Raw genomic sequence first — 27,320 nt, 5'->3', positions numbered from 1 at the left:
TTGACCGTGCACACTCCCACTCCTGACCTCCAGAGGTGTCTCCAGCTCTGGTGCCCTCTCTTAGTACAACAGCATCCAGGCTGGCACATAAATCACAGAACAGTGCTCCTAGGAGCACGCAGATGCTTCTAAAAATAGTCACCGCCTCTTCAGACTGTGGGAGGGGAAGGGAAGTGACTGTCCACAGTGTCTGCAGGCGTGGAGAGCCCAAGTTGGAGCTACAATTCCCTGCAGGGCCACCTCCTCACCCCACAGCCCTGCGACCAGGATCAGGGCAGGCCATCCAGGGATACAGTGCGCTCAAGGAAGCCTGCATTGTTTGCTTTGTGCACTCGGGTAAGGGAGGGGCCTGCACAGCTCGGAGACCCTGACACTGCCCTAGGGAAAGGTCTGGCCTGCCTTTGGGGAGATTTTCCCTTTCCGGTTTGAGCCTCCAACAGCCTAGAATCAGCCCATTCTGGCTCTAATGCAGCCTCAAACCTTCCTGGGTTAAGAAAGGTCACAGAATCCTCAATTCAAACAAAAAGTTCAAGTCACTGAGTCCGAGCCCTGCCCCAAGGAGCCATGTATCCATGAGGAGGCCAAGAGAGACAGTCCCTGCCACCGGCCTCCTTCTCCCTCCCAACTCCCAACCAAACTAGCACGCAGTCCTTCGAGTTGGTTTGAGAAGGAAATGTTTCCTAAATCAGGAGAGCTCCGGGCCAGAGCCACTTACAAAAGCCAAAGGGAGCACCATTAGCTCCTGACAGAGTCGGGTGACCCACGTCTGCCCGGGCCCTGCTTCCCTCTTGTTTTGGCTCAACTCTAAGTGAAGGGAGACCAGGATTCCCTGAATCAGAACCTGCTCGGCATCCCTAGAAGCTGGCGGAAAGCAAAACCGCTTGCTCTCCCTCCTTCCCAACCAGCAGCTTCTGCGTTCCTGGGCTGAGATCCAGAGACGCCAAGACTGAGACGGACAGGCTCGGCCGGAGGGAGAGGGCTGTTTTGGGATGGTGGGGCCCAGAACCAAGGGCTGGGGGAGAGAAAGGGAGGGGCTCAGGAAGGCTAACCCAGAGGGACAGGTCACAGAGGTAATACGGGCTTTGCAATCAGAGGCACAGCCCGAGTCCCCCCTCCGCCAAATGCTCTCCAGCACCTCACCTTCCCAGACACCCGTCACTCCTCCGGCCGAAGCTCCCCTGCGCAGCCTTGTCCCTTGCCGCTCTGCCCTGAAACTGCAGCTGATCCCTCATTATCGCTTCTCCCCCTTCTGGCCTGCTCGCTTCACGTTTCACATGCTAACACCAGGCCGGTCTGCTTCTCGCACGAAGACCTTGCACACAAACACAACTCCAGCATCGTCAGGAAATGAGGAACCGTCCTAGCACAGGCCACTCTGGAGTCTTTGAAGGGCGCAGCAGAAGGACTCACCCGGAAGGAGGAACGGGGTGGGGCAGGGGGCCAGGAGCAGGGTGGAACGGACTACCCCACCTGTCTCCTGAACGAGTCGAGCTCCGGTTCATCCAGTGTCGTCTCAGTCTCCCTCCATGGGGACAGGTGGGGATGGAAAGCTAGGCGTTTCTTACACCCCAGGCCATTCCAGTGGGCAGACGGAGGCCTGAGCAGAATCCCAGCTGGACCATCCCCCTGGGTGCTGGTCTCAGAGCAAACGCAGCAGCCCTGCCCTGGGTGGAATCAAAATAATTCCTGGTTTCCCTGCTCCTTGCCACCTCCCACTTGCCACCTCCCCAGCCCTCCGTGGCAGAAACAGGGCTTTATTATCTCAAGCCCACCGCGTCCTCTGAAAGTGCTGTGAATGGAATCCCACACAATACACTCGTTTATTAATAACCACTCAGCCCCCTGCCCCCACCACGGCTTGCTCATTCGCTCCCCGCCGGGTCCCCCTCATGCATAATGGAGGAGTTATGTGGCCCATGGCACAAGCCAGGCTGTGCTGCTCAGGCTCTGAAGGGATAGACCGAGAGAGGTACCAGGCTGGGCCAGGCTCCCCGAGGCAGGGGTGGGAGGAGGAGCAGACCCCCCAGTTAAGACGAGGAGATGTAATGTTTTGTGGGTGGTATCGCCCCCCCCCCCCATATGCATGCCCTACCCCAACCCAAGCCGGGATGACAGCAGGTCATGTAACATTTATTCAACACCCACCCCGCCCATCCAAGGCCCCACAGAGGACCAGGGCTCTCTCAAGGTCAACATCAGCCCACTCGTCCACTTCTGCTCTAGGGCCTCAGGACAAACTTCTCTCTCTTCTGCTCAACAGCCCATCACTACATTTGACTGCAGCCATGTACCTTCCATCCAACACTCCAAGTCTTGTCCAGACCGCACATCTCCAGTCCTGCCAGCTGCCCCCCATGCAGCTGCTTCCATCCCTGCACTGTCCTGTTCCTCTTGTGATGCCACACTTCTGACGGCCAGCCTTTCTCTTTTTAAAAAAAATTTTTTACGTTTATTTATTTTTGAGAGACAGAAACAGACAGAGTATGAGTGGGGGAGGAGCAGAAAGAGAGGGAGACACAGAATCCGAAGGAGGCTCCAGGCTCTGAGCTGTCAGCACAGAGCCCGACGCGGGGCTGGAACTCACAGACCGTGAGATCATGACCTGAGCCAAAGTCATACGTTTAATTGACTGAGCCACCCAGGCATCTCTCAGGCTTTCTCTTAAAGTGTAAAGGCCAGCCCCCCCATCCTGATGGTAAGAGTGTACCTTGCTAACATTCTTCTGGAGGGAAATCTGGAAATGGATCTAAAAGTCTAAAAATGTTTATGCCTTGTTTCATAAATTCTACCTCTGAGAGTGGATCTTCGGTAAATAATCATGGATAACTAGAATATAAAAGTGAGTCACACAAATGTTGATCAGAATATTGTTTATAATGGTAAAAGGTCAGAAACCGTGTCAACAGCCATCACCAGGGGAAATGATAAACTATGTCATGTCCATGGTTTGGCAGGAAGTAGCATGTGACAATAAGGGTTCTAGAGCCAGAGGCCTGGGTTCAAAATCTGGCTTTGCCATTTACTGGCTGTGTTACCTTGGACAAGTTAGTTAGCCTCTCTGTGCCTCACTCTTTTTATTTGTATAATTGGGGTAATGATAGTATCAATCTCAAGTAACAAAATTCGATGAATGATAGTTCAGGACACATATGACAAATACCAAAAAAAAAAAGAAAGTTGGATTCTTAGTACTATCATAAGCCATGAAATATTACATAGTTATTAAAATGATGAGATAATGTTGAATACTATTTTATTTTATTTTTTCATATAATTTACTGTCAAGTTGGCTAACATGCAGTGGTTTTGGGGGTAGGTTCCCGTGATTCATCGCTTACATACGACACCCAGTGCTCCTCCCAACAAGTGCCCTCCTCAATGCAGAATACTATTTTAATGATATGAAAGACTATTAAGTGAAAAGAGCAGTTTGCAAAAACACAGTAAGAACGGCTCTTTGGGTGGCGAAATGATGGATAATTTGCATTTCTTCCTTTGCACTTGTTTATATTTTCTAAATTTTCTGCAAAGAACACAAGCTACTTTCATTAATAGGCAAAGGTATCTTAACAGTATGGTGCAATCGCCCGCACACAAGACAGCCCTGGTTCCAGATGCTGCCGTTCCTCTGGGGAAGCTCACCTTGCAGTGAGTGCCTCTCTGACCATCGAGTCCCATTATTGCCTCATACTGAGCTTTAAGTCAACAGTGTAGCCCCCTGGACCCAGCTCCCTCCTGCCCCACAGCTTGGCCCCAGACTGGCCTTTTCCCGGGGGGGCTACTGTTGAGCCATTTCTCATCCTTATAATGAACTCGGGCTAGTGGAGTTTGTAAGAATGTGGGAAGGGGAGCTGAGAAAGACACAACCAGAGTGGAAGGTGTTGGCCCTTAGGTTCAGAGCCAGAACTGGGGGGCCAGGCTGGGGGGGGGGGCAGAGGGAGCCCATTTTCCATATCAGCAGGGTAGACGGGGTTAAGGGAGAGACCAGATTTGTCCCACATTGAAGAGGAACAAAAGGTTAGATTCTGAGGATCAGGCAAGCATCCATATGGGGGGTGCCCAGCGGGTAGGGCTGTCCCATTGCTTTGGAGTTCTCCTGGTTTCTGGAGGCTTCTTTGGAGGCAGCCATACTGGCCAATCGCTCAGAGCCAGCTGTGTCACAACCCCCTTCTCAACCGAAGGCGACCCCCCGCCCCCCCCCCCGGCCTAGTGCAGAATGGGGAGCAGGAAGGGGGTGGTAGCCAGAAGAAAGGAAGGCAGTAGGGAGCCGGGGGAGCTGCTCGGGCTGGCTGGCCTGAATGTGGGTCACATTCGCAGAGGACAGCCCACACCAGGACAGGACGGCTGGGGCCGTGGAAACAGCTGGTGTGCCTGCAGGAGAGCTCCATCCCATCCCAGGTCCCAGGCGGGGCTCCCCACCCCCACGCCCCGCAGGCTCACCCCCCTGCCACCCGCTGCCCTCCCCTGAGAGGACACGTGTGCCAAGCCCAGTCCGCCCGCTCTTCCACACCAGAAGAGATCAGCAATAAAATGATCTGGGGGACGGCTGACCTTGCCAGAGTGTGGCCAAGGGACTGCCTACAGGGACAGGCTGGGTGAGCCTGGGGCCCTCAAACTGCAGTCGTTAGCTGACTGCTGACTGACTGTGCCGGCTAAGGGTCTAGTTTCCTCTCTGGGTGCCTCATGATCACTTCCTGGGATGGAAAGTGAATTCCATCACAACAGGAAATTTGCAGTCGTGAAGTATTTCGTCTGAAGGATCTGAGCAGCACTGTGGGTGGCCCCTGTCAGAGGAGCTGTGGAAATCCCAGCGGGAGAGCCCCTCTCTGGGCCCGCCCGGCACTGAGACCCCAGGATCACATGGGGCTGGCAGTGGCCGTCCAGAAGGAAGCCATTCAGCAGTGAGCTGGGAGGACACAGTGAGGAACCCCCACAGCAGCACGGCCCGAGCCCGCACCCACTTGAGTCTGTGTCTGCCTCTGCTGTGGTGTGACTGCTTCGTGGCTGTGTCTGTGCTTGTGCCTTTGAGCATGCGTTTGGGAGTCCGCGGGGAAGCACATAACCTCTGCGCCCCTGGGAACCTCTTCAGTTCCCTGAGCCTGAACACTTCAGTTCCCAAGTGTGTGGCCCAGTGAGTGTGAGCAGTCTGCTTGGCTGTGTATGTGTAACTAAAAGTGTTTCACGGTATGGGTAAGTCTACCTGCTTGGCTTGGTGGGTATATGTGTATGTCTGTCCCATAGTGTGTGTCTTGTATGTGTGACTTATATTATTAGTGTGGTTTGATATGTGTGGGTACCTGTGTTGGTGTATCTACAGGTGTTCCAGGACACGTACGTGGTGTTGAATGCAGGTGTCCTTCAGTTTTCAGGATAGTATCTTCTGTCTATGTGAATGTGAGTGTGTGTGTGTGTGTGTGTGTGTGTGTGTGTGTGTGGGTCTCTTGCATGTGTTTGTCCTGGTTCCTATATGTATGTTTGTAAGTGTGTATGTCTCCTTTGATGTGTGAACTGTATCTGTGTTTCTGCACATGTGTGTGCATGTGTGTGCAGAAGCAGAAGAGGATGGGGCAATCCCGTGGTCTCCCTGCATCACCAGAATGTTCTCTGGTCAGGAACGACACTGAATGACTCATCCCCAGGCAAACCCTGCAGGGGCTCCCTGTTTCTGCAGAATAAAATTCACCTCCCCCAGGCTGATATCTAGGAAACTCCTTGTCAGCATCCAGTAATCCGACTACACTTGCTTTTCTCCAAATGCCTGGAAGAGCCCACCTCTACCTCTGCTTTTTATGTTTCTTTTCCTGGAGTTCCCTCTTTTCATTTCTGCTCAACAAAATCCTACTCATCCTCTAAGGTCCACTGTCAATGCCACCTCCTCCAGGAAGCCAGTTCAGCCCTTTGGCTGGACAAGAACATTTCAGTCTCTGGTTTCCAAAGCACATTATGTATACCCCTCACTAGGCACAGGTCTTGCCCTCCTTTATTACAATGATACGTGCAAGTATTTCCTCCCCTGTTGGACGATGAACAACACATAGGGCTTCATCCTGACCTTTGCAGTTCCCAAGGTGCCCGGTTCCACATCTGGTACACAGAGGCCTGCAGTAAATGTTTATTGAAATATATGACTTGAGTTTGGCTACCCGGCAAGCTGAAAAAGGAGAGAGCCATCACTGCCCTGGGTAAACTGGGTAAACACAAGCCCCGGTCTGAGAGCCTGCAGGGATGGGAACAGCCATTTACCCTCCTTGGACTCAGGCTGCATCTGAAGGAGCCTCTTCTAGGAGCCAATGCCGAAGGTCAGATGGAACAGCTCTGCTAGCTTCTTCATTCTTGGGAGGCAGTTACCTAAGAACTGATCTCTCTCAGGAACTAGGCACAGCTCCAGAAGCTTCATCCACACTGGCATTCATACGGCTGACTGCTGCAGCCAGGACAGAGTCCAGTTACCAATTTTCCTTTGGCAATTCTACACGCACATTCCAAATTCCAATGTTCTCTCATGTAGGCTGAGCTTTGGTGCTGGAAAGATGCAGCCCACCAGCCAGATCTCCGGGCTCTGGAGCTGAGGCGGCTGGCTGCCGCTGCTGCTGCTGCTGCTGCTGGGGCAGGAAGCAAGCAGCACTTTCCAACACTTGGTGCCAGCAGAAGGAGCACCTGAACAAAGATGGGTATGCCTATACGGTCCTTGAAAAATGCAGCAATGTGTGACTCATAATCTGGGGGCAACCCACCAGAAAGGCTAAAATCTTACAGAAGAACTGACATTGCCAAATGTTGATAAAAGATGTACAGCTGGAATTCCCAGGGATTGCTGGTACAAGAATATATTGTCATGATTACTCTGTAAAATAGACACTGGGCGTTAAAGCTGAACATATTTACATCCTATTGCACAGCAGCATCTCTGGGTATTCACCCAACAGAAATCAGTACTTATAGCCATGAAAACATATATTCAAAAGTGATTATACTGAAATATATACAGAATTGCAAGAGTCCCTGAATAGCCAGAACTACCCTGAAAAAGAACAACAAATCACAGACTCATATTTCCTGATTGCAAAACTTACTATAAAACGATAGCCGTCACATCAGTGTGGTCCTGGCATAAGGACAGACACACAGACCAATGGAATAGAATCGAGAGTCCCATACATCTATGACCAACTGGTTTTTGACAAGAGTGCCTGGTCCGCTCAATGGGGAAAGGACAGTTTCTTTAACAAATGGTGCTGGGGGAGCTGGATGTCTACATGTGGAAGAATGAAGTTGGACCCCTAAATATAAGCGCTAAAACCATGAAACTCTTAGAAGAAAAAAAGAGATAAATCTACATGACCTTGGGTTTGATAACAGATTCTTACATGTGACACCAAAAGGTCAAGCAACAAGAGAAAAAACAGATAAATTGGACTTCATCAAAATTTAAACCTGTGCATCAATGGACATTATCAAGACAATGGAAAGACAACCTGCAGAATGGAAGAAAATATTCGCAAATCATACATCTGGTCAAGACTTCCTAAAACTCAACAACGAAAAGACTAACAACCCAACTTAAAAACGGGCAAAAGACTTGAGTAAACATTGCTCCAAAGAAGATATACAAATAGCCAGGAGGCAAGTCTGGCAGTTCCTTAAAAAGCTAAACATAAAATTACCGTATGAGCCAGTAATTCTACTCCTAGATATGCACCCCAAAGAATGGAAAACAGGGACTCAAACACACGCTTACAGACCAGTGTTCATCACCGCATTATTCACAATAGGCAAAGGGTGAAAACAACACAAGTGTCCACGGATGGATGAGTGGGTAAACAAAATATGGTACATCCATACAATAGAATAGTACTCGGCCATAAAAGGAATGGCGTGGTACACGCTCCACAATATTGGTGAATCCTGAAAACATCATGCTAAGTGAAATAATCCAGACACAAAGGGACAAAGCTCATATGATTCCATTTATAGGAGGTATCCAGCATCATCAAATTCATACAGACAGAAAGCAAATTAGACGTTACCTGGGGCTGGGGAACAGGTAATGAAGGGTTGTGCTTAATGGCGACAGAGTTTCTACTTGGGGTGATGGAAAAGTATGGAAATCGAGAGTGGTGATGTTTGGAAAGCATGGTGAAAACACTAAATACCACTGAATTGTACACTTAAAATTGTTCAAATGGCAGGTTGTGTGTGTGTGTGTGTGTGTGTATACATATTCAGTTCAATTTATTTACATATTTATTTATTTACTGCAATGAAATATTTTTTGAAAATCACTGCAGCATCTTGCTCTGCTTTGGTGTCAAATTCATCAATATCTCACCCCAAATAAGTGATTGTGGAGATAAATGAGACAAAGATGTGAAATAGGTTTCAGAAGTGCTATTTTCCCAGAGGGGATATTCTTCAAACCTTGGAGTGAGAGGGGATCTACTCTTGGCTCTGAAATTCCACTGATCTTATCCACTTCTGGGGCCCAGTTGTAAAGTGGGGACAATGACACTAACCTCCAACCTGTCTCTGAAATCTAAGAGCCAGACTAGGCTGCCCTGACCGCCCACCTTCCCTCCAGGCCTCTCTCAGATGTCTTCAGTTCCACTCCTTTCACTGCTGACTCCACCTTTTTGAATGAGGAGGAAAAACACCACAACCCAGTAGGTCAAAGAGTCCCAGGACATTGGCCTAGGGACTTTGCCCAAAGCTTCTTTGCCAGACTTCCAAAGCTGGCTACACTATTTAACCTTCAAAGGGAAGCCCTAGGTTGTGCAGGTCACAGCAAGAGACATGGCTATTTAAAAATTTTAAAACTCAACTCACCAAAGACACTAGTTCACCTATACTTCTCGCCAGCCTCCCTTCTCCTCACTGTCCCCAGAGATGGAGAATGGCCCCCTCCTAGCCACACTGATGGCGGTAAAAACTTGTCTTCTAACCCTTAGGAAGATGGGGATGCCATTCTAAGCCTTTGGGTTCCCCCACTGACCTTTCTCTTCCCCAGCAGCTTGGCATTACCATTTTATGTTAACCATCCCACCACACTCCCAGGCTATAATTTGAACTTCATCTTCTTAAAACTCCTAAAATGCGTATCTTTCTTTGATTTCCTGGAGGTGTACATAAGTCAATAACCATTCACGTCATCTTTTTATTGTATGCCCATAAAGCCTTCTGACTGATCATTTAAATGAACACACCAGAATTCATACATTTAAATGAGCACCGCCTCTTTCAAAGACATCCCCTCGGGAGGCTACATCCATATTCCAATAATGCTCCCGCCCATGCTTAGAACATTTCTGAAGCTTCTCTTTTGGAAGCGCTTTCAAAGCCTATAGCATATTCTTTTGATGGGCCCCCATGGTGGCAAATTTCTATCCTATGAGGATAGATTTGCTTTTATTTTTCTTAAGTTGAAAGATCAGGCCATGAATGAAAAGGATGGTGCGTGATGCAGATGGGAATACTGTTTCATGTTAAAAGCAAAGAATGATTATCAAGGAAAGATCTCTGAAGACTATGCCCGGGGAGGATGAAACAAGGTTTTCTGAGCACTGGCTCCATGACAGGAGCAAATGTACAGCCCCCAAATGGTGTGGCTTTGGAGGGCAGCACATGCATGGGTCACAAGATCTGGTAACATCATTAAAGACAGTTGCCACCACTAGATTCCTTTGTTGTGTCCACTCATGTCACTGTGTCTTGACCAGGGGTTAGGAACTAGAAAGTTTCCAAAAGTAGCTGCTAAAGGCCATAGCCTAGAGTGGGCATAGGGAGGACGGCCCCCTCTCTCAAAGGAAGTTCAAGTCTGGCATGTGCCAAGAAGGGGGCGAAGTCTGGCAGTTCCTCTGTAAGTTAGACATTGAGTTATCACGAGACCCAGAAATCCCAATCCTAGGTCTACACTTAAAAGAAATGAAAACAGGGGCGCCTGGGTGGCTCAGTCGGTTGGGCGTCCGACTTCGGCTCAGGTCATGATCTCGCGGTCTGTGAGTTCGAGCCCCGCGTCAGGCTCTGGGCTGACAGCTCAGAGCCTGGAGCCTGTTTCGGATTCTGTGTCTCCCTCCCTCTCTGACCCTCCCCTGCTCATGCTCTGTCTCCCTCTGTCTCAAAAATAAATAAATGTTAAAAAAAAATTTAAAAGAAATGAAAACACGTGTTCGACCAACAACTTGTCCGCAAATGTTCATAACAGCACTCTTCACAAGAAACAACCCAAACGTCCATCAGCAGATGATGGACACACGGAAAGACCACCCATTATATGACTCCATTTATATGAAATGTCCAGAAAAGGCAAGTTGGTAGAGTTAGAACAGAATAGGTTAGTGGTTGCTCGGGGCTGTGGGGGGGGGAGGGGGAGGGAGAATGGGGAGTGACTGCTTAATTGGTGGGGGGTTTCCTTTGGGGGTGATATAAGTGCTCTGGAACCAGACAGTGATGATGATGCATGGCACGGTGAATGTATTAAATACCACTGAATTGTACACTTTAAAATGATTAAAATGGCAAATTTTTATGCTATGCGTATTTTATTACAAAAAAAAAAAAAAAGAAAAAGAAAAAAGCTGCAGGCAGTTTCCATGCTAATCCCTGGCAGGAAAGTGGGGTGGTAGGCGGAGGGCAGGGGTGCCGGCCCTGGTTGGGAGTGCGCTCAGGCAACAGTGTTGAGACCTTTCCAGGTAGAAGAACAGAAAGAGAGGTGCAGGGACACTGGCCCACAAACCAGGGACAATCAGCCATGTGCCCTGGCCCTTCACCACAGCAGTACTATCAACCCCGTGACAACCCCTTCCCAATGAGGACTCGAGAGAGCCATGTGTGGAAAAAGATGCCCCGTGCGAAGAGGCAGGGACAGTTCCCGACATAGAGCCGGCGAAGGACATTTCTAATACAGCCGGTTTTCCTGTCGACTCTAATCTCTGCCTACAGCATCATGACCATCTGATTAGGACACCACTGCCATCTCATCCAGGCCATCAGGGCTGTGAGCCTCTGGGCTGGGGAGGGGGCAGGGAAGGAGTGTCCTTTCCCTGGAGATAAGGCTTCTCTCCACCAGCAGCTGCTTGTCATGTGGGCAACCCGGGCCACACTCCTCCGCAGGGCGCCACCCCGCCTTCCCCAACTCCCCAAGAAGGCTCACAGATGCTCCCCAGGCACGTCTGTAGCTCTGGCTTGAGGCTTTATCAGGAAACTCACACCCCAGCCGGGCAGCTGAGGCTGGTCTCCAACCACCCAGCCCCCTTGGCAGCCTCCAGCTTAGGGGTATGTTTTCCTAATCTCTGTGCATGAGGATTTACAAATTCGGAGACAGAGAAGACTCTTGGCAGCAATTACAAGACTAATAACATTAAGTCTTAAATGGTTATTACAGACCAAGATCCCTTATTAGTCATGACAGCCAGTGAATCAGGGGAACGGTGAATTGTAATGCGTATGAAAAATAACTTTAAAAATTCAACGGTCTCAATCACTGAGGCTCCGTGCAGCTGGTGGACGTAAGACTCAGTCCCTGGGAAAGACGGGGACAGCCCCCAGAGGGAGCCTGCATGGTGTGAGGGCCTGCTCCTGACTCCCCGGGGCCTCCTTCAGACCTCTCTTTCATTCATTACACAACAAAGCACACGTATGCACGGTGCACCTACTATGTGGCACCTTGGGGCTTATGGTGGGGAGGGCAGACTTTCTGGCCAGCGGCGTGCTCCTGGCATCTTCCTGTCCACCGAGGCCAGAAGTAAGGAAGGAAAGAAGGATCAACTGCTGTAGCCAAAGATGGCAGAGCCAAGAATGACTCACCCGGGGGCGGGGGGGTGGGGGTGGTAAGGCTGGGGAAGGCCCTGTCCGGCTGCCCTGCTTGGGCGCATCTCTCTGGGGAAGCAGGCACCTAGCGCGGCGAGGGTGGTGAGAAGGCAATGCATTCAACCTGTTAGCAGAGGTCGAGAGGCGGCATAAAACAGGCTCCGAGCAGTAGCACTTAGAGCGCTTGCACTGAGGCAAGAGGCCTGGTGGCTGGGAAGCGAGGGAGACCCTTCGAGGGAGTCAGGCTACGGCCCTCGTCATCTGTCCAGGGCCACACAGGGCTGGGGAAGGACCGCTGTCGAGAGCCCAGAGTCCCGACGCCGAGGGCGGGCACAATGGTGTCATCCCAGGCGCGGGCAGCCTCCAGTCCACAAAAAAGCTCCCGAGACACACAAGAAAAGCGAGGGGGAGGGAGAGACGAGCCGAGGGAGGGGAGGCAGCTCTGAGAGGCAACTGTCAGGCCGACCAGCCCGCCCGTTGCCATGACGACGCCCTCCTGCGTGGCATCCAGGAATAAATTATTGATTGTGGACACTGCTTTCCCGCCTCCCCGAAGCCCCCAGTGCCCTCTTCGCTGCCACCATTTCTCTCCCCTCCTCCACCTGTTCTGCATGTGCCTGAAAGCTGGTCTCTCTGAAACCAAACAGGAGCCCAGAAGAACCACAAGTGCCCCCGCAGCCCCCCATCTCCTCCCAGCCTCTCTGCCTCCCTCGCCATCATGCACCCTTGCTGCCCTACCCCCGCTATGGGCAGAACCGTGCCCACCCCCCAACTCATACATGAAAGCCCTAACTCCCAGTGCCTCAGAATGTGGCTGAGTTTGGAGACAGGGTATATTAAGGAGGTAATTAAGGTAAGTGAGGTCACTAGGGTTGGCCCGAATCCAACACGACTGGTGTCCTTATAAGCAGAGAAGATTTGGACACAGATGCATAGAGGGAGGACCGTGGGAGGACACGGGGAGAGGATAGCCATCTACAAGCCGAGGAGAGGAGCTTCAGAAGAAACCAACCCTGCTGATACTTTGACCTCTGACTTCCAGCCTCCAGAACTGTGAGGAAATAGATCTCCGTTGTTTCAGGCCCCAGTCTGTGGCACTTTGTTATGGCAGCCCTAGCCAACCAATTAATCGCCACCCCAAGAAGGACCCGCTTAAAGCCAGCTGTCGGTTTGGGGGTGCCCAAAGGGGCCGGAGAACTCTGAGATCACCTGTGTTCACACAATGGGCTTCAGGGGTCTGGAGCTGGTGGACAGGGCATGTGAGAGGGAGGACAGCCCACCCACAAACCAGCCAGCAGACCTGGAGCTGGGAAGCCAGGGCAGGTCGGGCAGGACACTGCAGCTGTCCCGGCTTCCTCCACTCAGGATGACCAGAGCAGACTCATCCAACCTCTCAGGGTCCAACCCCTACCCTAAGGGAACCCGCGGCTGAATGAAGGTAGAACCAGTGTGAGCCATGGAATGGGAAGGGCTCGAAGCAGCTAAGGCTGCTGGCCCAAGGTGGGTGGACTTCAGGGCCTGTTTTGAGTAACAGAAAGCACCTGCTGTAGTCAGTCCGGTATGTAAAACTGTGAGGGGGGGGATCTTTCAGTCACAAGATAAGCACTGGGGGAGGAGGAGGAGAAACGGGAACCCTAGTGCCTCACTGGTGGGAATGTAAGGGGTGCAGCTACAGGGGGTGTTCCTACAGTCTTCCTCCACAATTGAAACAGAGATACCATGTGACCCTGCAATTCCACTCCTAAGGATATACCCAGAAAGACGGAAAACAGGTAACTCAAATTAAGTACACGCACACATGTTCGCAGTAGCACTATGCACAAGAGCCAAAAGGTGGAAACAACCCCAAAGTCCATCAGTGGATGAACGGATGAAACAAATTGTGGTACCTCCATACAACAGAATATTATTCAGCCGCAAAAAGGAACGAAGTCCTGACACCTGCTACAACATGGATTAGTGAAAACCAAGTGAAAGAAGCCAGACACAAAAGGCTCCACAGTGTATGAGTTCTTTAACACGAAATGCCCAGAACAGGCAAATGCATACACACAGCAGATCAATGGTTGCCAGGGGGTCGGGGAAGGGGAAAGGGGGAGCGAGGGTTTGATGGATATGGGGTCTGGGGTGATGAAAAAGTATTGAAACTAGAGAGAGATGGTGGCGGCACAACACTGTGTACTACCAAACGTCACTGAATTGTTCACTTTAAAATGGTTAATCTTAGGGGCACCTGGGTGGCTCGGTCAGTTAAGCGGCCGACTTCGGCTCGGGCCATGATCTCGCGGTTTGTGAGTTCGAGCCCTGCGTGGGGCTCTGTGCTGACAGCTCGGAACCTGGAGCCTGCTTCGGACGCTGTGTCTCCCTCTCTCTCTGCCCCTCCCCTGCTGGCACTCTGTCTCTCTCTGTCTCAAAAATAAATACATATTAACAAATTTTTCAATGGTTAATCTTATGACATGCAAATTGCACCTGAATCATTTTTTAAGTTAAGCATTAGGTGTATGGGAGATCATTCCAGGCTCTCTACCTTTGTGTATGTTTGACAGACATTTACATACAAACACACACACACACACACACACACACACACACACACACACTCTCCTCATCTCTCCTTGGCACTTCTGTGACCATCCCTGCCAGGACTGGTCTCCTCCTTGTCTAGCAGCCCGCACTGATGTCCTTGAAGCCCAGCTTTGTCTGTGGAGCTCTGTCTGCACCAGCTCAAGGTAGCTCTCCCACCCTGACTCCCCGCTGCTAACATTTTCTGTCTCTATGTTCACTTTTTCTCGCCTCTGTTGTCCAACACTCTGACTTTTAACTGATTCTTCCAAATGGACTAGAAGTCCTTGAGGAGAAAGGCCACCACTTTTCACTTTTATTACAAGCAGGGAGCCAGAGTGTCAGCCTATTGTCGTCAAACAGACCAGAGCCATTTATCGGCGGTGTGGAGAAGGGCAAGATACTTTCATCCCTCTGAGCTTCTGTTTCCCCCCATGCAAACAGAAAATAGTAATTACAGTGTCCTCGTCGTGTCCTTGTGAAGGTGAACAAGACAAACATACATGAAAGGCCCAACAGAAGTGGTCTTTAGCAAATACTCTCCTTCTACTCCTCCCCCCTGAAGATTCGTTCACGGCCAGTCCCAGATACGCACGGTTTCCATTCCGGCTGCCTCACTGGCCGGTCCCATAGTAGCTGCCGAGTGGCCAGTCGTATCAGCAAGTGGAGGCTCCAGGCCTCACGGCAGTCGGGCTGGGGCCCCGGGCAGCGAAGGCTGGAGGGCCAGGGAGATAGCGTGCTTCCAAGCAAGGCCGGGTTAGAACTGTGTCTCTCTGCTAAGCACTCTCCTGAGCAGCTCTGGCCTCTTTCCTTCCAGTTTTGAGTGTAACTAGGTTTGATTCAGAGCCTGGAATTCAACTCTCCACAGTCAGGTATCACTCCGGCTACCTGACTCCACAGAGACACCTCACCCTGCAGTTCGAAGCCTCCTCCCCAAGCCTCCTTATTCCTAAAAATCTCTCTCCTTCTTCTCCATATGTCAAAATATTGATCTTTTAAGGCCCCCCTCAAAGCCTGCCTCTTCCACAAAGTCTTCCCCAAGGACTCCAGTCAATAATGGCCTTTCTCCCTCCTAATCCCATTACTGCCCAGCGATTCCCAGTTATGCTCAGTTATGTCCGAGCACAGAATAGCGTTCCTGAGTCTTTTTCTGCAGGTGTAGATCTTACTCCTACAATGAAATTATAAACTTGAGGAAGGGGCTCAGTCTCCTACACATGCTTTATCTGTCCGCTGCTAATGCGGAGCTAGGACAGCCCATTGCTGGAGTCAGGAGGACATCCAACAGGTCGCTCCTAAACCAAATGTAGGTTGTAGATTATCTGGGGTTTGGGCTTTCTGTAGCATTGCTCCCATCTGTTAAGGTGGTCATAAGCAGTGAGCCAGGCTGCAAGGAAGAGGCACGGAGAAGGTGTCCACTGACAGTGCAGAGGAGGCTTTGGCCCGGGTGAGGTCTCAGGTGTGTCCCGAGCCCAAGTCCAAGGGCCCTTCCTCCAGACCAGGCCATCCGTGACTCCTTCAAAGGCTGCTGCCTCCTCTCCCCCAAACATGTAACTAAAATTCTGATGCCATTTAAGACACGCCGGGCTCTATTCCTCACTCACTCACTGAGCCTGAGTCCCAGAGGCCTTCATCCAGGCTCCCGGAGTCCTCACAGGGCTGTAAGGAAGCACATAGGAGGCCCTGCAGGTACAAGAACGCTGCACACTGTAAAGCATGGGATAACGTAACACACTATCGGTAATGCACGTGCTCGACAGCTGTTGGATGAGCTGGGTGAACGTGCCTTGCACGCCAACCCTCTAGAACTCCTTCTCAGAAGGCAGTGGGTCTGGAAGAGCAGCTCTCAGCCCCAGAGAGGACTGGGAAAAGAGCTTCTCACCAAGGACCTTCATCAGGGGACTGAACGACTCCTGCTCAGACAGGGTTGGGAGGGACCCTGGCGGAGAAAAGACCAGGGCTTCTGGCTAAACACACCATCACCCGATGATCCCCTGCCAAGACAGAGGTGCAGAAATGCCCCTGGGCCGGGCAGGTCTGTGCTAAACTGGGACTGTGGCTCCTTGTGTGGCTGAGATGAAGGAGCGTCGAGGGGAGGGCTGCCTGGCCTGGAACCACTCCTAAGGATGGCAGAGTGAAAGGAGACACTTGTCCTAAAGAACAGCAACCGGAAGGTTAATCCCAGAGTGGCATACACCCCCTGTCCGAGGATGCCCTCCCTCCTCGAACTGCAAGCCTGCTGGGAATCAGTATGCTGTCCCTCACTGCAGGTAATTAGGTCAGCTTAGAGGATTTCCCAGGTCAGGAGGAGGGTGGGAGGCGGCAGCCCAACCAGGCTCCAGTGTCTCGGTCAAGCTCCCACATGTGGAGCTGGCCCCCTCCCCCAAGACGGCACTCAACTGCTGTGTGAAATGTCAGCCACAAAATGAAGGGACCTGGCGTGGGAAAATGGAGGAAAGTGGGCTGCCCACACACAAGCCCCGACTCACAGGTCCCCTGGATGAGCCCACCGCCCAAGGAAAGGAATGAACGAGAGAACTCTAAGGATTTGGCTCTTGCTGAGTCTATGAAGAGGTCAGACAGAAAGGCTAGAGGGTGGGAGCAGGGAATGGTCAGCCTAATGGCAGTCAGTGAACAATCTAGCTGCAAGATTATGCTCATGATCTAGTCTAGGTTTGAGAGACAGTCAGGAAGCCTGCCCAGAGCCCCTAGATAGGAAGAGCAGAGAAGCCAATCAGCTCTCCTGCAGCCCACTTCTCTCCAGCCCTTCCCCCGTCCCTCAGGTGACCTCCCCACTGCCAGCATAGATCAGTATGCCTAGCAGACCTCCCCTCACCCCATCGTGGGAGCAGCAAGCAGAGAGGTGTGTCCCAAGAAAGCCAGCTGAGAAACTCATTCACACCCTCGCCATGGGATTCCCTTCCCTCTTCGCACTCTCCAAGTGGGCAAGCCAGAGCATCAGAGACTTCTCTCAACTTGCCAGTGAGATATGGAGGGCTGGCACGGGGTTTTGACACAATACCAGGAGGTATGGGCTGTACGACAGTTGTATTCGGGATACACACATACACAGCCAATGTCTCCCCTAGACAGGAACAGAATACAAAAAAGTGGCTCAGGGTTACACACCCTATGCTTCCGTTGGCTTCATCTTAACTGCAACCCCCAAAATAGTAAGGGAGACAGTTCCTGAGCCCTGCTTATAGACAGGTGCAGAAGAAGGTCTTGGCAAGGGCTCCAGGAGCGAGTCCAGCCTAAATGGAGTAAATGGACAATGGGACATGCACACACACGCACACACATGCACACATAGGAAATGACCAAAGTTGAAAAGGATTAACATAAAAATATAAGCTAATGTGATTATGGGGAACTAAAAGCAATCAATTATCTGCAGCAAATGTTCGGACCAAGGCCAGCTTATTTTCTGAGCCTGAGTGCCTTCAGGCTTACCTACCTCTGCTGTGAACTCCGAGTATATAAAAGCATTTGTTTTCAGCCTCAACAAAGACAAACCAGGAAGGTTAATCTGTGTAAAAAATAAATATCGCTCCTAAACCAAATGTAGGTTGTAGATTGCTCTGGGGTTTGGGCTTTCTGTGCATTGCTCCCATCTGTTTAAGGTGGTCATAAGCAGCGAGCCAGGCTGCAAGGAAGAGGCACGGAGGAGGAGTCCACTGACAGTGCAGAGGAGGCTTTGGCCCGGGTGAGGTCTCAGGTGTTGTCCCGAGCCCAGTCCAAGGGCCCTTCCTCCAGACCAGGCCATCCATGACTCTTCCAAAGGCTGCTGCCTCCTCTCCCCCAAACAGTAACCAAATCTGATGCCATTTAAGACACACCAGCTAGCTCACCAGACAAGGCCAGTGAGCGTCCCCACAGTGCCACAGCAGGGTTCCTGGGAGTCCTAGGACCAGGCCCCAAGCTCATCTGTCCACGGACTGACCTTTAGCAAAGACAACTTGCAGCTGGCGAGAGAGAAAAGGGTGTAAGGTCCACCTGGCTGACCTGGTTTCTGAGCCTCCCTGGCAGGCCCCAGTCATGGAGGCCAACAGAGCAGGCCATCACCCCAGCAATGAAGTCAACCGGCCTCAGCTTAAACACACCCGAAAACCCAGAACTCAATCCTCAAGGGGCTTCTCACTCCCCTTTCTGTTCGGGGGCAGTGCTAAGAGACCAGGTGATGTCTAACGTCCCTTCCCAGTCTACGATCTGGTGATTCTAATGGTTAGACAGTTTTCGGGTAAACTGGACAGAGGCTGCTCTCTGATTACAGTTCTGACATCTGGACTTTCAAAGAACGTGTCTAATCCCATTTCCAACAACAGCGGGCAGGGAAGGGGGCACACTGTGTCCCCCACCCTCAGCCAAATTATTACACTCTCCTGTTCTTCATCATGGTTTTCAGAGCCTGCGCTATTCTAGAACCCTAGTGTGTCAGAGCCAGAAGGAATCTCAGAGATTGTTCTTGCTAATGCTTTCCATCCTTTAGCTTGTAATCACCCTAAGGAAATGTTAACATTATTTGGTTATTTTTGCATGTTCTGAAGTTTAAAATATGCCACTTTAGGTCAGCTTGTTATTATAATGTGTTCCTTTCTTTCTTTTTTAATTTTAGAGAGAGAGGGAGAGAGAAAGCAAGTGAGCGTGAGCAGGGGAGGAGCAGAGGGAGAGAGAGAATCCTAAGCAGGCTCCTGATGCAGGGCTCGATCCCACGACCTCAATCCCATGACCCTGGGATCACGACCTGAGCCGAAATCAAGAGTTGGACGCTCAAATGACCGAGCCACCCAAGCTTCCATTACTATAAATTTTATAACATGTAGTTTTAATACAATCTTTATTAATGGCTATCACATGCACAAATTCAACTTTCCCCCTCATTTCGCAGGTGGCACAGATTGTCCAATTTAGTTCAGATTAACTAGAGAAGAAGCAGCATGATTTGTTAACACATTTGTAGATGTCGCATTATATTATGTCAGCCCTGGGGGATCAAATTCCATTAAAATAATTTAATCAAATATTGAGGTATAAAAATAGACAAGCACTGGCACGCCTGGGTGGCTCAGTCGGTAAAGCGTCCGACTTCCGCTCGGGGCATGATCTCGCGGTCTGTGAGTTCGAGCCCCGCGTCGGGCTCTGTGCTGACAACTCAGAGCCTGGAGCCTGCTTCGGATTCTGTGTCTCCCCTTCTCTCTGTCCCTCCCATACTCATTCTCTGTCTCTCTGTCTCTCAATAATAATGTTAAAAAAATTTTTTTTTTGAAAGACAAACGCTGCTCTCCCATCCTGAAGTTGGAAATTCTTACCCTTGGTCCTCTGTAAGTTTTAAATTCTTTCTCAAAGAGAGAAGCCTTCAGACTGATTTACATGCACTTCTCTGTTACCGGTGTAGACAGTGTTTATTCTCAGTGAATGAAAATCTACTTCCAGTATAATTATCACTTTTTTGAATACTGGAAACATCTTGATGTGCTATATAAAACTCTGGTCCGGTGAATACAATCTGGTAACCATAATGATCAGACAAATTTGCAGGATTATTTATCATCATCATCGTGCTCCTCATTAACTCTGTAAGGTTCCATATGTCTCCCATCTCCATTCATGGCTCATCACGGATAAACTAAACAATAGATGGCTAAGACGAAAAGCAAATTAAAACCCAGAGGCCAAACCCACCCCTGCAGTCAGTCGGCGCTGTGTTTGGCACTAGCAACAACACCCCTCCTGAACGCGTCACACTTCACACGCTCAAAGCCCCAATCTGTTTCACTATAGAGGGGATAAAATGGAATAAAGTTTTAATCAGTTCTGGAGCAGTCGGCCATTTCAGCCCCTGGAGAACCCCCAACAGAGCTTTAGAATCACAGGCTGGGAGAGAGTTTTGTTTACCATCACCTCACTTGGGGCCGCACTGGATTTTCTAATGAAGAAACTGAGGCCTGGAGAGAAAGGCTGGGTGGAGGTCACCTGGCAATGTGAACAGAGCAAGGGTTGGTATCGGGGCCTGAGCGCCCTCCTCTCACTGTGTACCGGAGCCCATTCGAGGGTAAGGCAAGGTCAAGGGACCAGACAGGACGAGACGGGTTACCCCACCCAGTGCCAAGCCCAGCTCTTTCCCACGGAGATACACAGTAATGTTTATCGGATGAATATGGATGCAGTTGTAGCAGGGTCAGGGTTTGTGTTCTCGGTGCCCCCCGTCCCAAGTCGTACACTGCCCGCTCTTGTCCCCCGCTTTCCATAAGTCGGGACAGTTTCAGTCTTGTCAGGAAAACTGTCCCTTACCATGCAGTTGCTGGAAATCCCCGAGAACAGGTGACCAGGATATGGACAATATGTCTGGAGCACTGGGCTGGGCATCCAGAGACCTGGGTATGATCCCAGCTCTGAAACCAAACAGTATTAAGACCATTGTTATTTTCCCTCAGGCCCTGTCCCAGCCCGTTTGGGCTGCTATAACTCAGCGCCAGACTAGGTGGCTTGGAAACAAGAGAAATTTGTTCTCACGGTTCTGGAGGCTGAGAGTCCAAGATCAGGTAGCCAGCGTGATCAGCTTCCGCGAGGGCCTTCTTCTCGGCTGCAGACTGCTGACTTCTCACTGTGTCCTCACTTGCTGGAAGGGGTGACCTGGCCCTCTGGGGTCTCCTTTGTAATTGCAATTATCCCATGAACGAGGGCTCTGCCCAGACCTGCTCACCTCCCGAGGCCTCGCCTTCTAACGCCTCACCTCAGGCATTAGATTTTCAACATACAAATTTTGCAGGGATGTACACATTCGACCGTAGCAGGCCCCTGCTTACAAAAGTGACTGGAGTCAGCGGTTCTCCGGTGTGGGCCCTGAACCGGCAAGAGTGGCATCACCTGGGAATTGTCAGAAATGCGTATTCTTGGGCCCACCCCACACCTCCCGACTCAGAAACCGTGAAGTGGGGCCCAGCCACCTGTGTTCTAGCAAGCCCTCCAGGGGACTCTGATGCAGGCTGAAGTCTGAGCATCACAGACTAGCCCGTCTTTAAGGTCCGTTGCAGCTCTGACAGTTTCTGGCCCAGCCAGCACAAGGAGGTGAGCACGACAACAGCAAACACCTGCTGAGCTTTTGCAGCACCAAACGCTCCCCTGAGCGCTTCACATCAAAGAATTCATGCCCAGCAGATCTCCGTAGGGAGGCTCAGACAACATATGTGGCCAGGAATAAGGCCGTATCTTCCCAGCCCTGGCTGCCACCTCCGAGGCCTCGTTATAGGCCCAGAATAGAAGCCTAAGAAGCAGCTGGAGGCAGACACCAGTTCAGAATGTGTGCAAACACACAGCATTCCCCCCCCCCCCCCCCGGCCAACTGGTCTCCCTGGGGACATGCCTGCCCCCAGGCACTCCAGGACTCTCATCCCAATGTGTCAGACCGGACTTTTGTGTTTTAAACAATGCAGGCTGTTCAATAAATAATGACCTGCATGGTGTTATCACTGATTATCTGGCTTATTAGCAGTCAGGGCAAGAGTGATAGTGTTTCTCAGTTGTAGGTGAAGGATCAGAAGGGGGTCTGTAGCCTGGCAGCAGTGAAACATCCTAGGAGGGCCACAGACCCTCTGTGAGCCCCTGTCTGTATCCTCCCCGACCCCTACAGCCAACGTTAGCAACACCCTCAAGTCAGAACAAGATTAACTGAAAACGCACCCATAAAATCTTAATGGTTGCCATTTCCAAATGATCAGGCTTTCTTGTTTGCGGAGTTTTTGTTTGTTTTCAATTTTACAACTTTTACTTTATAACCAGAAAACTAATGTTTGAGAAATAAAAAGTCCATCAACTGACGAATGGATAAAGAAATTGTGGTTTATACACACAAGGGAATTGTACGTGGCAATGAGAAAGAATGAAATATGGCCTTTGTAGCAATGTGATGGAACTGGAGACTGTTACACTAAGTGAACTAAGTCATACAAAGACAGATACCAATACGGTTTCACTCTTATGTGGATCCTGAGAAACTTAAGAGAAGACCATGGGGAGGGGAAGAAAAAGAAAGTTAGAGAGGGAGAGAGCCAAACCATAAGAGACTCTTAAAAACTGAGAACAAACTGAGGGGCTGATGGGGGGTGGGAGGGAGGGAAAGTGGGTGATGGGCATTGAGGAGGGCACCTGCTGGGATGAGCACTGGTGTTGTATGGAACCAATTTGACAATATATTTCTATAAAAAAAAGAACAAAAAGTATAGTAAAGTGTACTTTACTATATGCTTTACTTAATAAAAATTACCAAAAAAAGTAATGGCAAAGGGGATTGCCTCCAACTCACTGAGTCCCTGGCGACCTTCTAAGGGGTAGTGTTAGGTGTTAGTTCCTGGCCAAAAGCGGGTGGCAAGGAGAGGATGAATTCTCCAGGATAAATTCTTCCTCCGAGTCTCAGGTGTCCCTCTAGGAATGGGGAAATTATCACTGTGTCCAGTGCGTTCTTGGGAAGACAAAGGCGAGCCAGAGGTGGGTCCCCCAGACCCAAACTGTCCCTCCACCCCATCTTTGAATTTATGTTATCAGCATCCTACCTGTGACTAACAGCTGAATTCCTCTGCCCCTAGAGATCCTTGAGCTTCAACCTCAAAACAGGACAAACGACGATCCTGAAAACTGCCCCCGCCCCGTGCTCCCATGCTACTGTCTATAGGGAAAGAAGCAAAATATAAGTGGCTTGTCTTCAAGTGGAAATGGAGGTACATCGAACATGGGGCTAGAAGGAGTCACTCGTAACCTACAGGTTTGCAGGATTTTCTAGAAAGAAGGGTAGAAGGAGTGGGGAGTGGCAGGAGGGAGTCAAGTACCTCTACAACCCCGGAATGCCCAAGAGCACCAGTGGGTGAGGAGACATAAAGGAAAGGAGGCTGGTGGATTCTCAGGGAAAGGGCCAGCTGGGACGCCCCCTGCCTCTGCAGCCCAGAACAAGTCAGCAGCCCCCGTGGTAAAAAGAGAATTCGGTCTGGCCCTCCTTCCTCCATACTGTCTCACACTGTCATCTCGGGTAAATGACTGGTGGGGCATGCAGCAAAGTTATTCTACAAGAAGACAGGTGGTGAGAAATTCCTGGGTAACAGCTGGGAGGCTGGGTTCTGCCCCTGGCTTGCCATTGGGTTGTTGCACAGCTTTGAGTGAGGCCCTTCCTTGGGTTTCATTTCCTCCTATGAAAAATGAGGGACCTGACATAACGAGGTCCCAAAGTCTCCCCAAGCTCAGACTTCTAAGAATCTCATGAGATACTAAAGGGCTTCCTCATAACCCAGGAATCTATTAGCTTCTCATACCTGTGCATTTCTTACTCCAGCAGGAGGGAATAGGGTCTCTACTCAGAGCTATCGTGGAGTTTGTGGCTGGGAAGGATCCTCTCGGTGTTCACGACAGCGCGGACGTTAAGAGCTCTATCAGATGAAATCTGATTGGAATCAGAAGGATCTGAGTTGAAGCCCTAACTGCACAGTATACTAGCTGAGAGACCTCAGGAAAAAGCCGCTCAAGTACATGGGCTTCACGTTCCTATAAAACAAGGCTACTGAAAATACGTCATAAGTGAAGTGAAGTGTAAAAGCCCAGCACGTTGCCTAGTATATAGTCGGCTCTATCTGGTAGCTGCCATTATCCTAGCCTCACTCTTCTTTACTGTTCTGGCTATGACAATAACCAGGGATGGGAGAGGTCACGGGCCACTCATGCTTCGAACACAGCACACCTCCTGTCCTCCCGCTGCTGGTCAGGCTGCTAGCCATGGTCCACTTACACACGTCTGCAAGAAGAAAACCACAGGGGCTCCTAAGAGACAGCTACATATCTGTCCTGGTTCTTTCAACCCAGAACCAGGTGCCACTGGAGAAAGAGGTCTCTTACTATTTCAGGAAGCTTTACACCTTCCTTTCCCCATCTTCTCTTTCACACACACACACACACACACACACACACACACACACAGAGTCAGGGGTCTTCCATTGGTACCATGGAAAATTCTATGATAGACTGGGGCAAAGGTTGAGCAGGTGCCAGCTACCCAGCTGTGCCTGACTATAGGGCTCAGAGCAGCCTGCACAAAACAAATAGAAAATGAACAAGCAAGCTAGCCAGCAGCCACACAACCAGTGATGATGCAAGAAGACAATGGGCTCTTCCCAGGCCTGGCCACCAAGTCCCGTGGCTGTTGAGACTAGGACTTGAAACCCAGCCAGAGCTGGCAGGGTACAGTGATGGTCACATGGTATTCTGGACCAACGCTGCTTGAACTGGAAGAGGTCTTGTGTTGGATGGATTGCTCTCCATCCCCCACCCAGGGATCCAGGGCTGCCTTATGCTAGACACCAGCTGAGACCTGAGTCACAGGAGAAGTCCAGGAGAAAGCTAGACTAGGAATCCATAGGCCAAGAGTCAGGAGGTGGGTACATGGCCTTGACTCTGCCCTGATTCATGCTTCTTCCTCAACTGATCACCCAACTCTCTGCTTCGATTTCCTCACCTGGAAATGATATATTCCTGGTCGGTGTGGCCAGGGGTATGATAAGGATACAGTTAGATCAGAGGAAGACAAGGGGACCAAAATGGATTATGAGACATGAACTCACATTCCCAGGCCTCAGATACGCATCTCACATCTACTTCTGTTTTGCTGATTAATCTTGTGTTCGCTTCCTCACCATCTCTGAGCCTCAGAAAAGTCACCCTTCCTCCCTGCTACCCATTTGCCCTGTGGGTGTGGCCAGCATGAAAATTAGGAAATTTGGTCTTGAGGATAACAAGACAGTCCATTTCTTCCCAATTTCTGCTCCCCCCACTCCACTTTTGGAGGCACTCCCTAACAAGCTTGCTGGAGCAGAGAAAGAGTAAGAAATGCATCTTTCGAAGTTCTGCTCCAAATCTCCTCCTCGAAATTGTCCAGGTTGCCATAGAGTAAATGAACTCCCTCTGCTAAACTGCAACTAGAATACCAAGGTACCAGCAAAGACTGCCGCTTCTTCTCCCTATAATTCTCACGGTACCTGGCACACAACTGAGCACCTTTCTGAGGTTCAGAAATATTTTCTATCGCTCACGCAAGGCGTTAGGGCTACCAGAATAAGGCAGGGCGCGAAGCTACTATAAGGAAGGAGGGGGAGGTATCAAGAACTCACTTTCATGGGCCACTTCTTACTTGGCAGGTGCTGGGCAAAGGTGCATTATCTAATTTCATTCTAACAACTCCATGCAGGGAAAGCACCACTTAACTCCCCAGTTTACAGATGAAAAGTTGGGAAGATTTAAGTCATTTGCCAAAGGTCATACAACTAGTGAACAAAGAACCTGATTTCTTGTGCTATTTTCCCCTTCCAAGAGCAAACGCATGCCCTTGGACATTCCACAATGGGATTTGGGAAAAACAAACCCGGGGAAGGAAGAAGGGGAGGAGGCAGACAATTGATCAGGAGCAAACATACTCAAGCCAGCAGAGTATCTTTAGCCACCTCTGAGTGCTCCTTGGCCCGTTTTGGTCTATCTCTGACATGCCAGCATCTGGGCAGGCCCCGGATGATGTCACAAGCCCATTAAGAAGCAAGGCATTCTTGCTCTCAGAAGCCCCAGCTGCAACTTCCTGGGGTGCCATCTACGAGCTCTCTCTTTATTTCTCAAGGTTTAAGAACACAAACAACCCAGAGGATATGTTCAGACAGGGTTTTCCCAATCTGACTCAGAATGGGGCCAGCACCTGATCTAGACCCTGAACTCGCTCTCACACCAGCTTTCTAGAACCTTCCTGTAAGGCCCAGGCACACAGCCTTCATAGTCTTTTGAGTGAAAAGACCCCAGATCTCTGCAGTTGGTTGGGGGCATTTCATGGTGTTACAACAAGGCATCATTGGTAGCCAGCCTTCCAGGTGACAGGGGATTCATTTTTAGCGTAGGCCTACCTGAGAATCTTTATTCCTACCAAACAGGCAGCGTGCTGACCACGCAGAACCATAGACAGGAAGCACGGTTCTCAGACACAGAAAACCCTGGGGACACTCAAAGAGAAAAGAGAGAGAAAAAGCCCAAATGGCTTAAAAAATAAATGAGGATTAAGCAGAAAAAATCGAAGCAACACAGTGGACATACACTCTGTACTTAAAAGTAAACTCTGGACAATTCACAAAGCTTAAGAAAGTTTTGGGTGTTGTAATACTGGCCCTGATACAGCAAAGTAACATCCCAGCACAGAATTTCATGGAATACATAAGAGAGAAATCAGCCAAATTAGAGCACAGCAAGAGGATGAATGTGGACCAGACATGAACAGAAAGTTGCATCTCAGTGAGGAGCATGAGATATTTATACCCAAAGCCCACCATGGCATATTTGTAGTGCCTGTGAAGTCATGCTGGGTTTCCTATCTAGTTCTTTTTCCCAGTATGGAATCAGTCTCAGCCAATACCTGATAATGCCCCTGAGTTAAAGAACGCTTCCAGGAATACACAGACAAGCACTTGGAGGAGGTGGATCCCTCTGTAGCTGGTCGAACCATGCGAATCAGCCCCCTCTCCCCTCTTTTTTGAACAACTTAGCCAGACTGACTTCTGCCAGGATGCATCCTTGTTATGATGGCAACTTCTAGCTGAAGCTAGAGAGGTGAGCAGGAAGACAGCAGGCACGGGACCTCCTCTCTGTGCTGATCCATTGGAGGAGATGGGTCCCCCCGCCCCCCGCCCCAGGATGGGAGCACTAGCAACAGGTGATGAAAATATCCTGTTGACATTACACCTGTGGATAGGAGAAGCTCATGGGGTTGTCCCCCCTTTTGTGTTTCCATTTTCTTTTAGTACCAGAATGAAAGGTAAACTTAGGCAGGCAAAGCAGAGGAGAGCTGGGTTTGGTGGCTCTATCAAGCAGGGCGGGGACCATGAGGGCAGATGGTGATTCTTCTACAAGAGAAGATGTCACACAGCCTCTGCCTCGGGCCCTGAGGC

At 50.2% G+C, this 27,320-nt stretch overlaps 1 protein-coding gene across 1 annotated transcript in view; it reads right to left on the bottom strand.

Moving 5' to 3' along the window:
• NFASC (neurofascin) overlaps positions 1-27,320 on the bottom strand; it is a 181,722-nt gene that overhangs the window by 141,887 nt on the left and 12,515 nt on the right. The gene's annotated exons all lie outside the window — the stretch shown is intronic.

This window comes from Lynx canadensis, chromosome F1 (genome assembly GCF_007474595.2).
Source record: "Lynx canadensis isolate LIC74 chromosome F1, mLynCan4.pri.v2, whole genome shotgun sequence".
In the NCBI taxonomy this organism is placed as follows: Eukaryota; Metazoa; Chordata; class Mammalia; order Carnivora; family Felidae; genus Lynx; species Lynx canadensis.
Note: the sequence above shows the minus strand (reverse complement) of the source record. Positions and strands in the feature narration are given on the sequence as shown.